Genomic DNA, 15,679 nt, shown 5'->3' with positions numbered 1-15,679 from the left:
AACTTATTTGGAGGGGTTTTTTGTGTTTTAATGGCTTTTGTTGGTAACTTCGATGTCGATGCTATGATAGAGTAATGTATCTGGATGTGGCGATTTTTTGTATTTAAAAAGATTCGGAGTTCATGGGTTTTTCTGCTGTTCCTGTTGGTTATTTGGTGATTTGGATAAACCAAGCATTTCTATAGATTTGTGCTTATGTTTATGCTTTGGTTTATTATTATGTAATTGACATTGATTTGGCTTACATGTTTTTTGTTTTATTTGATTGTCTTGAAGTGAAGGGATTGAAGAAGTGTACTCAAGTTAATGGATGATAGAGACTGTATAGATTTTGGTTTATCAATTGATGATATTGACGCTAATATACTGATTATGGTTGGTGATATGTTAGGAAATGATGAAAGTGAGGTGGGATATATATCTGTTGATGAGGAGGTAGACCCAAATGAGGAGGGAGATCCAAATGAGGAGGGCGGTGTAGAATTTATTGATATTGATGATGGTGGTGAGAGGAATTTGGGTAAGAAACTCTTTTTGGATCAGATATTTGATAGTGAAAATGATGCATACGAGTTTTATAATATATATGGGTTGGCCACCGGTTTTGGAGTACGAAAATCATCAACTTATAAGTCGAAGATAACACAGAAAGTGATATTTAAGAGATTTGTTTGTGAGAGAGCAGGGTTCAAAAGCAGTAAAGCTAAAAATGTGGTGGTTGATAGAGTTGTGAAGCCACGTCGGACTGTCAGGGAGGGTTGTAAAGTGAAAATGGATATCTCATTAATTGATGGGAAGTGGAAAGTTAAAGCTTTTGAAGATGTACATTGTCATGAGCTTACTTCTCCACTGAAAAGACAAATGCATCATTCGCATAACAAATTTATCAAGACTCGGGTAGTTAAGAATTTGATGGACGACCTGAGTACAGCCTCAATTCATCCTGCTAATATTGCGAAGGCCATTAATGTTTCATATAAAGGATCAGGTAGTTCTATAACGACAAATCAAGTGGTTTGCCATTTGAGAAAACAGAGGGTGAATAATATGGGGCAAGAAGGCCTTTTGGTAGCATAGAAATTCCAAGCGAAACAATCAGAGGACCCAAACGTTTTTTTCAAAATAGAGTTGGATATTAATGGTAACTTGTGATAAATGTTTTGGGCCGATTCACGAGCTAGAGATGCATATCTAACCTTTAGTGATGTCATTGTGTTTGATGTAATGTATAGGACGAACAGGTTTCGAATGCCTTTTGCACCATTTACTGGAGTAAATCACCACAGGCAGAGCACCTTATTTGGATGTGCGCTAATAGCAGACGAAACAGAAGAGACATTTACATGGCTATTTGAGCAGTGGTTGGACTGCATGTTCGGGAGAGCTCCTGGTTGTATCATCACAGATATGGATGGGGCGATGCGAAATGCTATCAGAACCGTCTTTCCAAATACGCATCACAGATTTTGCTCTTGGCACATCAGTAAGCATCTACTTGAGCATGTTCCATTAATGCGAGATCCCACTACTGAATTTTCCAAGGATTACAAGAAATGGTTTTACACGAGACAAAAGGAAGACTGTGAGGTAGCATGGAAAAATTTGATTCAGAAATATCATATTGAGAAAAACATATGGTTAGCAAAAATGTGGGATGTACGGACCCACGGGGTGCAGCATATTTCAGGGACACATTCACTGCTGGCATGACATCCAGTGCGCGCAGTGAAAGCATCAATTCTTTCTTTGATGGATATGTAAATCAGAACACAAGCTTAAAAGAATTCGTAGAGCAATATGATAGGGCACTTATTGAACGCCGTAAAGCGGAATCCCAAGAAGATTCAAGTCTAAAACTACGAAGCCTGTACTTGTTTCAAGGAGCAAATTGGAAGAAGAAGCTAGTAAGTCTTATACGAAGACAATGTTTGACATATTTCAGGCAGAATTTAAGGATAGTATTGACTGTTATCATGAGAAGGTGGAAAAGAGTGGCATCGTGGCCGTATACAAAGTTGGATTAAGTGTTGATGAGAAGTGGAAATGGTGCAAAGTTGTGTACGATGAATCTGAAGGGGTAAAGGCAACATGTGAGTGCGCGATGTTCGAGACGAAAGGAATTTTATGCAAACACATACTCCGCATTATGTCCAAGAAGCTATTGATGAGCATTCCCCAACAATATATCTTAAATAGATGGACAACTGGGGTTAGATATCGTGTGGATAGTGGAGTGTTTATGAGAGAGTTGGATAATAATGACGTATCTCCACTTCACAGATGGTGCCTAATAACAAAGTTTCAAACACTTCTAGATAGGTTTAAAGATAATAACACTCTTTTCAAGAAGGTGAATGAAACCCTTGATGCTTGGTTGTTGGATTCTGAGAAGGAGATGAGAGACAAGGAAGTTGATTTGGCAAACAGTGGGAGCGAAGTAGTAACCAACTTTGTTAGCCAAGGAGTTGAGATTTCTATTCGCGACCCCCAACCTGTAAGAACCAAGGGCCGTCCAAAGGTTGCTACCCGGTTCAAATCCCCGATAGAAAAGTCCCAATCCCAACCAAAGCAGATACGAAGGTGTAAGAAATGTGAAGAAATTGGCCATTACATGACAACATGTGGACAAGAAAATAAAAAGAAACAGAAGGTTTGGATTTCTTATGTCAACCTCTTCAATTTCTTATTCTTACTAATTGTCTTTATCAATGTTGTAATTTTTTCATTTTTCTTGCTTCGAAATAGATGACTTTAAGGGATGAGTAAGAGGATGACGAACATGAAGAGTCAATGCACGCGGATATTGCTTCGTGATTTTGTAGATTCGCATAGGTATGTGGTAGCTTGTGTCGATAATAGAATAATTGTTTATTGCTTCAATAGCCTGTGTATATGAAATTTTGTTGATAAGGCAATGATAATTTGTAAGGAATTTTGTTGAGAAGGCAATGATGTGGGGATCCTCCCATTTGCAATGGTGAAGTTCACTTCGACATCGCATCTGTTTGACGAAGCTTTCTTTCTTTTCAGGTTTTGAACTGGAAATGTGACGAAGGTTTGTATTGCAATGTGGGTAATGGATGAGACCACAAAAGGACCTCTTATTTTCATCTTTGAAAGTCTTCAAAAACACAACATTGAAGTTTTACAAGTAAAATGTGGATTGTGCTTCAAGCTTTTCTTTCATTATTTAAGTGTAAGTCACACGTGAAATTTAGGCATTGGCTTATAGGCTTTTCTTCCTTCAAATAAATCAAGATTGCCCATCTGTCATGTGTAAAAACTGATTATAACAATTTAGAAACTATTTTCTTTGTTCATGTTTTTCATACCCATCTCATGCTCTCTCAATTTTTCTTTGTCCCAACAGGCCTCATGTTTTTCATACCCATCTCATGCTCTCTGAATTTTGAATAAGCCTTAAACTTCACTTTGATCTTATTTTCCCTTTACTTGGGATTGCATCTTCGTGTATTCAATACTTTTCATTGTTGACCCAGGAGCCAGGAGGCGTTTAATTTTTACTTGTTGCACTTTCCTTCTCAATAGAGTGAAAAATACAAGGAGTCAAGAGGAATTAATTTTTACTTGTTGCACTTTCCTTCTCAGTAGAGTGAAAAATACAAGTTCTGATGGAACAAATATGTTCAACTTTTGATAATGACTGCTACCTCATTTGGATAAAGAGACACACACCTTCACTCCACTTTGCTCTCCTTGAATCTTTGACAATCAAATGCCCTCATTTTTACCTCACATCATTTCTGTGTCTTTGTCTGAATTGGGAAATGGAATTATGGTGAGGTTAGAGGTATATTCTGGTGAAGGTGTAAGATTCCGGCGAGGAGAAAGACTCCAATTTATTATGTTTGCGCTCATCTTTGATTAATGTGGGGACATTTTTTTTTGTGGATGACAGTTTGGGGAAAATGTGTTTAAAATTCATGGGACATTGGTTCTGGACAGCTTGTTTCTGCTGTGGATTTGGGCAGAGCCCAAGAGAGAGTAAAGTTATTTGCATTGATAAATGTGTTTTTAGGCCTCTCCAATACCAATAGGTAGTTTGCTTGGATCTCTGCTGTACCCATGTGCATTTGATCGAAGCTGTTCATTTCGAATGCCTTGCATATGGACGGTAGAATGTATGTTTGATCAATGGCTTTCATCTCAAAAGCCCTACATGGATGGACGGTAGAACAAAACTAACCGGTGGTTCTCATTTAATAGCAACCAAAAGTTCAAATCCAATGGTTATGATCTTTTAATTGATTAAACACCTAGCACAATTGACTAATGAAAAGTTTATTTACTTTGGATCGGATCCACCTCTGTCTTGGGCACAATTCGTTCATGTCCCTTATCAGTCTGATCCTTTTCAGAGTGTTTTTTGGACCTTATTGAGAATGGATCACCATCTATTTTGAATCGGATCGTCCATCGGAGTCTCGTTGGTCCTACTTTCATTGTACATAGTTTAGGCTTACGGTTAAGAGAGTGAATAGGCAAGAAATTCTAGAAAGAAAGGGGAGAATTGTAAAAAAAATAAAAAATAGTGAATTGTTATTTTGGGTAGGCTTTTGAATGTTCAAAAATCACCCTATGTGAATAGACATAAATGAACAAAAATATTCGAGATATTTTCGTACACAGGCACCTTCCATTCGAATCCAGGACGCTCCATTTGATTTTTTGGCTATGTGTGGGTCGAGCTCCAACCAATTTTAGACCTCTGGCTCCATTGGACACTTTTGGCTCGATGTTCCCAAATCCTGTCTAATTTTTTTCTAAAATTTCCTTTTTTAACTTCAATACTATTTGAATATAAGAATGTATGCAAATAATTTTTAGAACTACCCAAAGAGGCCTTCTATCCCTTAGGATTTATAAGGAAATTTTCCATTATTTAATTAACTTGTTTGGCCATAATAACAGTTCCTGCGTATAATCAAATATTTAAGTCATTAGGCCATCACAAAAATGTTCTAAAGCCAATTATCATGGTGATTGAACTATCTTGGGTGTGCTGCAAAATTGCATTTTGTTTGCAATTTGAACGTAAGCTGCAATTTAGGAAGGCTTTCTAAATCACAGCTCACAAAAAATCTCCTCTCTTATGAGCAACCCATTACCAGGAATATGATGGACCTCCTTCACATATTATGAGCCACACATGTATTGTATTGGACCCCACTGATTCCATCAATGAGATGGCTTGTATTATAGGTCTCCGAAATGATCCTTGTTCAAGTGATTGAAGCCAAGCTGGTAATAAGTACCACACAAGATGAATCTACACTATATAAGGAATAGCAAGTTAAACAGGCTAAGTTAAGCATCCTACATTTAGAAAAAGGGCATCTAAACAACAGTATCCTAGATCACTTACTAACGGATAGACACAAAAATAAACAAGATAAACAACCCCACACCTCCAACTAAACAACACTGCCCTAGATCATCAAGTAACAGAGACACAAAAAGGATCAAGATAAACAACCCAACAACTGCAACTTTAATCCATTGAAGTTGGTTCTCAAAAACTTAGAAGCGTTTGCCTCCATGCACCTTCAATTCATTTGCATGCACCTTCAATCCGTCGAAGCGTTTGCCTGATCGCACCTTCAATTCGTATAATAAATTTACCAATGTGCCCATGTCATTCTTCAATTCGGCTATTTCATTCTTCAATTCGGCTATGTCATTCTTCAATTCGGCTATATCATCCCTATTCGAACTAACTTCATTGTCATCCATATCTTCTTTGCACCAACGGAAATAATTGCACTTCTTTGTACTTCCTTCATGCGTGTTGTATAAGAGTTAGGAATTTGAAACTTTACATACTAGTAAAAATTAGAATTATTCACTGCTTACTTACACAGAAGAAGGCACAAGCGTAAAACAGGCGGCCTCTATTGCCATTCTCATTAGTATGCGTTATTTGGATAGAAGCTTTCTTCTCACATTTACAATTTCTTGTAGCAATTCTGATACCACGTCTGCTAGAACTACTATTGCGAGAGGATGCCATTAATTGAGTCTCTCTGAATCTGCATAAAACTAATGGAAATATAATATGAACTACAAATAACATCAAATACAAATAACATCAAATACAATCCCTTGCATTTGGATTTTGGGTGAGGAAGAAAGGTTTTATTTGTTGAGTAATTAATGGGCCTACTTAACTGACAAACCCCTATCAGGAGTGTGCTATCATCATTTTTGTAAGCCCAAGGGTCTACTCTCCTATCTTGTTTTGATGATTCTAAACATAATTGATTGTGTTTTTGAATACTAATCAATTTGCTTTGAAGTGTTGTGTTTAAGATAGGATTGATCGTTGAAGAAACCAACACTCAACTTGGTCATGCTTAAAGGTGTACCAAACAAGAGCCAAAGGAGCTAAGTGTAGCTCACATCATCACTCAAGCAAGCATCCAAAGATGGAAGATCATTTGAAGACCAAAGCTAAAGAGGGATCGAAGATTGCATAGGTATCATTGTACATCCTTTCTCTTTAGATTTTCAAGTCAAGGCAAAACGTTTTCAAAGTGTTTTCAATTTGTTTTTCAAAGAACACTTAAGAACTTAAAATGGATTAGTGAATGGTTATGTGGTGGACCAACATGTTGGGACCCTCATAAACATTCCAAAATAACCATAGGAGTTGAGTTCCAAAAGCTAAAAATCAAACAAGCAATAAAAATCAAAAACTGCGGATTTTTAGGCTTCTCGGAACTCCGAGCTCGGAACTCCGAGAGTTCCCTCGGAACTCCGAGAAAAGGTCCAGTAGCGTCTGGACATTTTCTCGGAACTCCGAGAAATGGTCCAGTAGAAATTTTATTTCTTCTGGCCGTTGTCTCGGAACTCCGAGAATGATTCTCGGAACTCCGAGAACCCTGCGACAGCTCAGAATATAGCCGTTGGGATTTGAATTAATTCTTGTATTTTGATATTTCCACCCCCAAACGGTCATATTCTTTGGAGAGGCTATAAATACAATATGTAGAGAAGTTTTTCTCACTCTCTTGATCATTTGAAAACATCCTTGAGCATCAAAGAAAACTTGCAACCTATTATTGCTTGAGATTTTTGTTTTCCCCAAACTTGCCTTGCAACTTGCAAATCTATTTGAGTTGGGATTTTAGAGCTTTCACTTGCAACCATCATTGAAGAGCAATCAAGGATCTACAAAGAGCATCAAGCTTTCAAGAAGAAGCCAAGCTATTCAATCTTCATATCTTGTATAGGTGGCTAGGGCATTCCGTTTTTAATTCCCTAGAGAGCAACCGCTTAGAACTCAGCGGAGAAGGAGAGTCTTTGTAAAGGTGTAAGGGCATCCTTGTTTAATATCCCTTGGAATTGTAACCGCCTCTGAGCCGGGCATCGTGGAGGTCTCCAATAGTGGAATCCCTCAAGTGCGACCTTGAGTAGAGTGGAGTAGGCCGTTGGCCGAACCACTATATATCAGTGTGTCATTTCTCACTCTTGCATTTCCATTATTGTTTGGCTTGGCATTTCACTTTGTTCTTCCAATTATATTTGCACTAACCAAATATTTAATTAAGTGAAGAAAAATTCCAATTAGGGTTCATAGGTAATTTTCAAAAGGCCTAATATTGAGTTAAATTCAATTCACCCCCCCCCTCTTGAGTATTTCAATTTTGATTATTAGTAGTCCAACACTTGATATCTAAAAACCTCAGTACTAACTTCCTGAGCAACGAGTCCTCCATGTATCTAAATTCTGAAATTCTAATAGATTTTTTTTTAACATTTAAAAGGCTGATTCAAAAAACAAGTTTGCTCTTTCAATAAAAATTCCAAATTTTTTTTATATAATCTTGATACCTAAAGCCATAATTTCCAAACCAATTACTCCTCAACAAATCTAGAACTCCAGCTCCAATACAATGCAAGAAAAGGCTCAATTCCAATCTAAATAAACAGTTTTTTTCTTCAAACAGAAATTTCATAAATTTGTTACCACAGTATCTAAAGCCCTAATTTCCCCATAAACTAGTCTCCAGCATCTTAAACCCCAGACTTCTAATAGCTAACAAGAAAATGATTAATGAGATTGAAACAATGTGCATTCTGCTTTCCCATGGGAACTTCTGATGAAAAATAAAAAGAAAAAGAAAAATAATAAGTATTTACACCTTTTCATGCTTTTGTTATCAAGCATTCTACAAGTGGAACTTGTAGATATGATCACACCCATACATCCACAGCTCAAAATTTATCTTCTACCAAAAATCGATATCTAACAGGTAAAATCAAATCTATCAGGTCTATAATGCTTAAGTAACGTTGCACATTTAAGCTTATAGAAGCAAAGAAAAGTAACTCCAACACTTAATACTCTAACAGAAATGATTTTGTTTTTGTAAATCTTCAACACTACAAGCTAACAGGAATGGATACCCATAAAGAATTCATGATTTTTTATTACAAATTGAAAGGGGAAAAGAGATAAAAGCATTAAAAGAGAGAAAACCATCCATAAAACAAAATTATGATTTTCAATGAAGAAAAAAAAATACCCTACAAAATGATTCACGATTTTCCGTAGAAAGCCTAGGGAGAATTTTTTTAATTGCATCTGTCGATTGAAGCTGCAGAGAGAATTTTTTTCCCTACAAACATCAATTGATCTCGTTGTACAAATTTCTCATCGACATTGAAGCTGCAGAGAGAAACAGACACAGAAGAAAAAAAATCACAAAATGCCACAAACCCTAAATCCCACAAAAAAAATCACTAAATCCCACAAATTCCTCATCGCCATTAAAGCTGCTCGTATGGCCAATATTTTTTAAAGGAAAAATTATTAAAAAAATCAAAACCCTAACAGTTAAAAACCTTGAAACAAAAAAAACCTAACTGAAACCCCTAGAAGAGGGAAAAAAAGATAAAAAATGAAAAATAGAACTTAAGTGGGGAGGAGAACGACGCCTGGTTCGTTGGAGGAGAAAACACCGTGCGGAGATGGCAGATTTCACCGTCGAGAAGGAAGGGGAGGGCGGATTTTGGGCGCGTCTACGGAGATGGCACCGTGCGGGGATGGCATCGGTCGAGAAAGAGAGAGGGAAAGAGAACATCGAATAGAGACGGCACCGCCGTGGAAGGCTACGGAGATGGCACCGTGCGGAGAGACGGCAGATTTCTCCGTCGGAGACGGCGTCTGGTTTTGGGTGAGAAAGAGAGAGGGAGAGAGAACGTCAAACAGATGTTTTTTTGTTTATGAAAAGGTCAGGGAATGGCCAGGATCGTTTCAAATCCACAGTTATTAATCGACGGCGCATATAAGCTATATGAGCGACCGCTCACCATCACTTTCCCCCCCCCCCCCCACACACACACACACACATATATATATATATATATATATATATATATATATATATATATATATATAGGTTTACGCTGCTGAAGGAAGAGGATAACCCTCTGTGTCCCTGCTGCCATTTGGATAGAAGGGAGTTCCAAGGATCAGTTGTTTGCTCTAGTGAGGGGGTTCCCCTCCCCTCGGTTCCCCTCCCCTCCCCCCTCTTCTCCTTTTGCTGCTACTTTGCTTGTATTCTTTCTGTTTTCTTGTTAGCTTCTTGCTTGCTTGTCTTTGTTGCCCTTGTGGCCCCCATTTGTAATGTCTCTCTTTTTTTAATATATCTGGTTGGGGTCCCGCCTAACCCCAACTTGCCAATCAAAAATAAAAATAATGGGTTGAAATGATGTGAAATGTAAATAGTTTTTTTTTGTTTTAAAAAGAGAAAATGACCAAGAAAAAGGGCTTTGATATGATAATGACGTGTCAAGGGGGGAGAGTTGTAAATGACCAATGTAGAGTGACTTTGACGAGAATACCCTTACATACGCATTTCTCTCTCCCTCTCCCTCTCTCTCCCCCTATCAAATCAAATTAAAGGCTATGATGATTACTTTCAGCCGTTGGAAATTTAAATTTGAGAAACCCAAAGCACTTTACAGTATACACCCACCCACCTTTCTCTCTCTCTCTCTCTCTCTCTCTCTCTCTCTCTCTCTCTCTCTCTCCCTCTCTCTCTCCGACGGTCTTCTCCTGCAGTCTTCTCTACCTCTCTCGCCGGTCCTCTCTCTCCCCGCCACCGGCACAAAAGAGGTTGGTACCCCTCTCACTGTGACTTTATTTTCTTGAAATGGTTTTTTTTTTTTGAAATGGCCTCACTGTGACTTTCTCCTTCACTTTTGTCAAAGATCAATGGTTTTAATCACTAAGTTTTGGAAAAAATGGTTTAAATTAATATTTGTGAAAAATCGTTTTTTAAAACCCTTAATATATTGAAAATCAGTTGTAATTTTTCAAAGATCAATGGTTTAAAGCAATAGTTTCTCAGAAATTTATTTTTAAACCCATAATCTGCATGGTTTAAACCACAAATTTTTAGAAAATCAATTGGAAAATTCCTAATTTCTGTAAAATCAATGGTTTAAACCTACAGTTTGTAAGAAGTTGAGATATCATTGGTTTAAACCACTAATATTTTAGAACTCAGTTTAGAAAACCTCTAATTTTTCAAATATCAATGGTTTAATGAACAATTTCTTTCAGATTATTGGTTTAGACCCCACAATCAATTGTTTAAACCAATAATGTGTCAGGTATTATTGGTTTAAACCACTAATACTTTAGAAGACAGTTGAAAAACACCTAATTTTTCAAATATCAATGGTTTAAACCAATAATTTGTAACAGATTATTGGTTTACACCTCTAAAGTTTGAACAATCAATTGTTTAAATCAATAATGTGTTATATATCATTGGTTTAAACCACTAATATTTTAGAACACAGTTGAGAAAATCCCTAATGTTTCGAATATCAATGGTTTAAATCAATAATTTCTTACAGATTATTAGTTTATACCCCTAAAGTTTGAACAATCAATTGTTTAAACCAATAATGTGTGAGATATCATTGGTTTAAACACCTAAAAGTTTAGAACTGAGTTGAGAAAACAGCTACTTTTTCAAATATCAATGGTTTAAATCAATAATTTCTCACAGATTATTGGTTTACAAACCTAAAGTTTGAACAATCAATTGTTTAAACCAATAATGTGTGAGATATCATTGATTTAAACCACTAATATTTTATAACTCAGTTGAGAAAACCTCTAAATTTTCAAATATCAATGGTTTAAATCAATAATTTCTCACAGATTATTGGTTTACACTCCACAATCAATTGTTTAAACCAATAATGTGTGAGATATCATATGTTTAAACCACTAATATTTTAGAACTCAGTAGGGAAAACAGCTAATTTTTCAAATATCAATGGTTTAAATCAATAATTTCTCACAGATTATTGGTTTACAAACCACAATCAATTGTTTAAACCAATAATGTGTGAGATATCATTGGTTTAAACCACTAATATTTTATAACTCAGTTGAGAGAACCTCTAAATTTTCAAATATCAATGTTTAAATCAATAATTTCTCACAGATTATTGGTTTACACCCCACAATCAATTGTTTAAACCAATAATGTGTGAGATATCATTGGATTAAACCACTAATATTTTAAAACTCAGTTGAGAAAACCTCTAATTTTTCAAATATCAATGTTTAAATCAACAATTTCTCTCAGATTATTGGTTTAGACCCCACAATCAATTGTTTAAACCAATAATGTGTGAGATATCATTGGTTTAAACCACTAATACTTTAGAACTCAGTTGAGAAAATACCTAATTTTTCAAATATCAATGGTTTAAATCAATAATTTGTAACAGATTATTGGTTTACACCTCTAAAGTTTGAACAATCAATTGTTTAAATCAATAATGTGTTATATATCATTGGTTTAAACCACTAATATTTTAGAACACAGTTGAGAAAATCCCTAATGTTTCGAATATCAATGGTTTAAATCAATAATTTCTTACAGATTATTGGTTTATACCCCTAAAGTTTGAACAATCAATTATTTAAACAAATAATGTGTGAGATATCATTGGTTTAAACACCTAAAATTTTAGAACTGAGTTGAGAAAAGAACTACTTTTTCAAATATCAATGGTTTAAATCAATAATTTCTCACAGATTATTGGTTTACAACCCTAAAGTTTGAACAATCAATTGTTTAAACCAATAATGTGTGAGATATCATTGGTTTAAACCACTAATATTTTATAACTCAGTTGAGACAACCTCTAAATTTTCAAATATCAATGGTTTAAATCAATAATTTCTCACAGATTATTGGTTTACACCCCACAATCAATTGTTTAAACCAATAATGTGTGAGATATTATATGTTTAAACCACTAATAATTTAGAACTTAGTTGAGAAAACAGCTATTTTTTCAAATATCAGTGGTTTAAATCAATAATTTCTCACAGATTATTGGTTTACAACCCTAAAGTTTGAACAATCAATTGTTTAAACCAATAATGTGTGAGATATCATTGGTTTAAACCACTAATATTTTATAACTCAGTTGAGAAAACCTCTAAATTTTCAAATATCAATGGTTTAAATCAATAATTTATCACAGATTATTGGTTTACACCCCACAATCAATTGTTTAAACCAATAATGTGTGAGATATCATATGTTTAAACCACTAATATTTTAGAACTCAGTTGAGAAAACAGCTAATTTTTCAAATATCAGTGGTTTAAATTAATAATTTCTCACACATTATTGGTTTACAAACCACAATCAATTGTTTAAACCAATAATGTGTGAGATATCATTGGTTTAAACCACTAATATTTTATAACTCAGTTGAGAAAACCTCTAAATTTTCAAATATCAATGTTTAAATCAATAATTTCTCACAGATTATTGGTTTACACCCCACAATCAATTGTTTAAACCAATCATGTGTAAGATATCATTGGTTTAAACCACTGATATTTTAGAACTCAGTTGAGAAAACCTATAATTTTTCAAATATGAATGGTTTTAATCAATAATTTCTCACACATTATTGGTTTACACCCCACAATCAATTGTTTAAACCAATAATGTGTGAGATATCATTGGTTTAAACCACTAATATTTTAGAACTAAGTTGAGAAAACCTCTAATTGTTCAAATATCAATTGTTTAAATCAATAATTTCTCACAGATTATTGGTTTACACCACACAATCAATTGTTTAAACCAATGATGTGTAAGATATCATTGGTTTAAACCACTGATATAATAGAACTCAGTTGAGAAAACCTCTAATTTTTCAAATATCAATGGTTTTAATCAATAATTTCTCACACATTATTGGTTTACACCCCACAATCAATTGTTTAAACTAATAATGTGTGAGATATCATTGTTTTAAACGCCTAATAATTTAGAACTCAGTTGAGAAAACCACTGCGCAATTCAACCAGTGAGGATTCATCTGAAGATTATGAAGTTATATGGGAATGGCCTAGCATTATGTGTAGATATATTTTTTGAGAAATTTTACTGTTTTATACCCTATAATGTACAGCCTTCAATTTGTACCTAGAAAATGGTTGATTATATAACAGCTCCGGCGTTGGATTTGCGCGTAAGAAAATTGTTTACTCTCTATATTTCTCTCCATAAATGAAGTTTGCAACAGAGGTTTCATTTTAGATGCTACTTTCATGCCATTTACAAATGGGGTATCCTTGATCTTTATTACACTGGGGGCAATTATGAAGCCAAGTTTTGTTCTGCCTAAAATGGGTATCCTTGATCAACCACACTCACTGTCAAAAAGTATAAAACTATATAAATATAAAGCTCCAAAAATATCCAACCATCATATAGCAGCTGCAGAAATATAAAGCTAATACAGCCCAAAACATCCACAAAGAGACTCCGAATATAGAAAAGGAGTCGGACCCAAAAAATTGAGCCATTAGCAAATAACTGCATCCATCTACTGCTCTGGAGGAGGTCGTGGCGGATAAGAAGAGGAATTGCCCGGGTGCTGACTCGACGGACCACCGGAGAGGTACTGATAAAGGGTAGAGAACTGGACGTCAACTTGAGTGGAGAGCGACTGGAAACACGTAGACATCTCTGTGTCAACATGGGTAGTCCGCTCAAACTGCGTGGTCATAGATCGCTCAAGGGCCTCCTGCATGGCTGCGAAACCCTGAGACAAATCTGAAGAGGCATAGGGCGCCGCAGGGGCCTCAGTGTCCGGAGCGTCCTCGTCTTCTTCTTCATCAGGGTCTACGGCAACTTCTTCATCAGGGTCAACGGCAACAACTTCATTCGCAAGTGCCATGCGCCGGAAGGTCCGATCATCAAAAGGAGCGGTGGGAGTGTCGGTTGCCTCACTCTCCAGAGTGATACCGAAGTGGCGAAATATAAAGGTAAGGAGCATGCCATACGGCAGTGAGGCGCGGTGTCGAGAAAGAGTCTGGAACATGAAGTGAAAGATGATGTATGGTAGACAAAGCCGGCGACCCTCAAGGATGCAATATATGAGGTATGCCTCAAGGGGTCGGATGGCATCGGTCATGCCACCGCGTGGGGTGAAGTTGTTGAACATGAGGTTATGAAGCATTTTGGCCCCGGGTATGAGGTCAGAAGTTTGCACAAGCATGTTGGGCCGATAGTGCTTGGTAATTCGGCCAAACACAGTGTCGTGATCAAGATCTGGGAGGGAATGGATCCCATTGGTTGGCCAAAAGTTATGGTCAAAGCCGTTGGAACTAATTGCGAGAATCTCAGCAAGTTGATGAATATTGAGTTTGATGGGGGTGTTCTTGACACGAGATTCAATTCGGAAGTAAGAGGGAGTGATAGTGGGATTGGTATAGAAAAGACGAACTAACCGAGGGTAGACAAGCTCGTTGAGATGAAGAAATTGGGTCCACCCACCGGCATCAAATCGCGCTTGAAGGTCGAAATGGTGGAGAACGTCGGGCTCAATGAATCGGCCGGTGAGGATGCCCCGATTAGCCAGTTTTGGCCATGTCTTCTTCGCTTGGGCGGAGGAGAAGTATGAATCGGAAATAACCTCAGTTTCCGGAACCGGAGCTTTAGCCTTGGCTTTCTTTCTTGATGGTCCTTCATCGTCTCGCCCGCCGGAGGAACCGCCAAGGTTTGAATTTTTCGTTCTAGGCATGGTTGGAAAATTAGGGTTTGAAGAGAAGGAAAAAAAGAGAGAAAAAGAGGGATTTGAAGCCCTAAATGAAAGAATATGATGAAAGAAGGGGAGAGAAGGAAGAAAAACGGGTTGGATGTAGGATGGAGAGGAGAGATTGAGGAAAAGAAGAGGAAGGGACACCTAAAAGATGGAAAAATGAGAGAAAGAGGAAAGGGTTTCAAGAAAAATGATGTGGGTAAGGTTTAGGAGAGAAATGTAGGGTTTCGTAAGGAAGAAGAGGATCGAGGATGGAGGGAGGATGGATGGTGGATTTAGGGAAAAAAAAAGAAAAACAAAGGAGGTTTTTAAGATAGAGGAGAAAAAGGGAAAAAAATGAGAAAAACCGAGTCCGTCCACTCATTATGCGCGCCTGGGCCGACTCTCGGAATTCCGTAAAAACATTCGGAATTCCGAGACCTTTTTTTTTGCCTAATTGGGTTACTGCGGAATTCCGAGTAAGAACTCAGAATTCCGACCGCGGAATTCCGACAAAATTCGCGGAATTCTGCAGTAACAATTTCGTATGTTGGGGTTTCGTATATGGCTACTG

At 36.6% G+C, this 15,679-nt stretch overlaps 1 pseudogene; it reads left to right on the top strand.

Moving 5' to 3' along the window:
• Positions 1-306: 306 nt before the first annotated feature.
• On the top strand, positions 307-2,766 carry LOC143857105 (protein FAR1-RELATED SEQUENCE 5-like; annotated as a pseudogene).
• Positions 2,767-15,679: the final 12,913 nt, after the last annotated feature.

Source organism: Tasmannia lanceolata, unplaced genomic scaffold, assembly GCF_043159265.1.
Source record: "Tasmannia lanceolata isolate RefF3 unplaced genomic scaffold, GAP_Taslan_0.1 ptg000024l, whole genome shotgun sequence".
Classification (NCBI taxonomy): Eukaryota; Viridiplantae; Streptophyta; class Magnoliopsida; order Canellales; family Winteraceae; genus Tasmannia; species Tasmannia lanceolata.
This window is presented reverse-complemented; position numbering and strand designations above follow the sequence as displayed.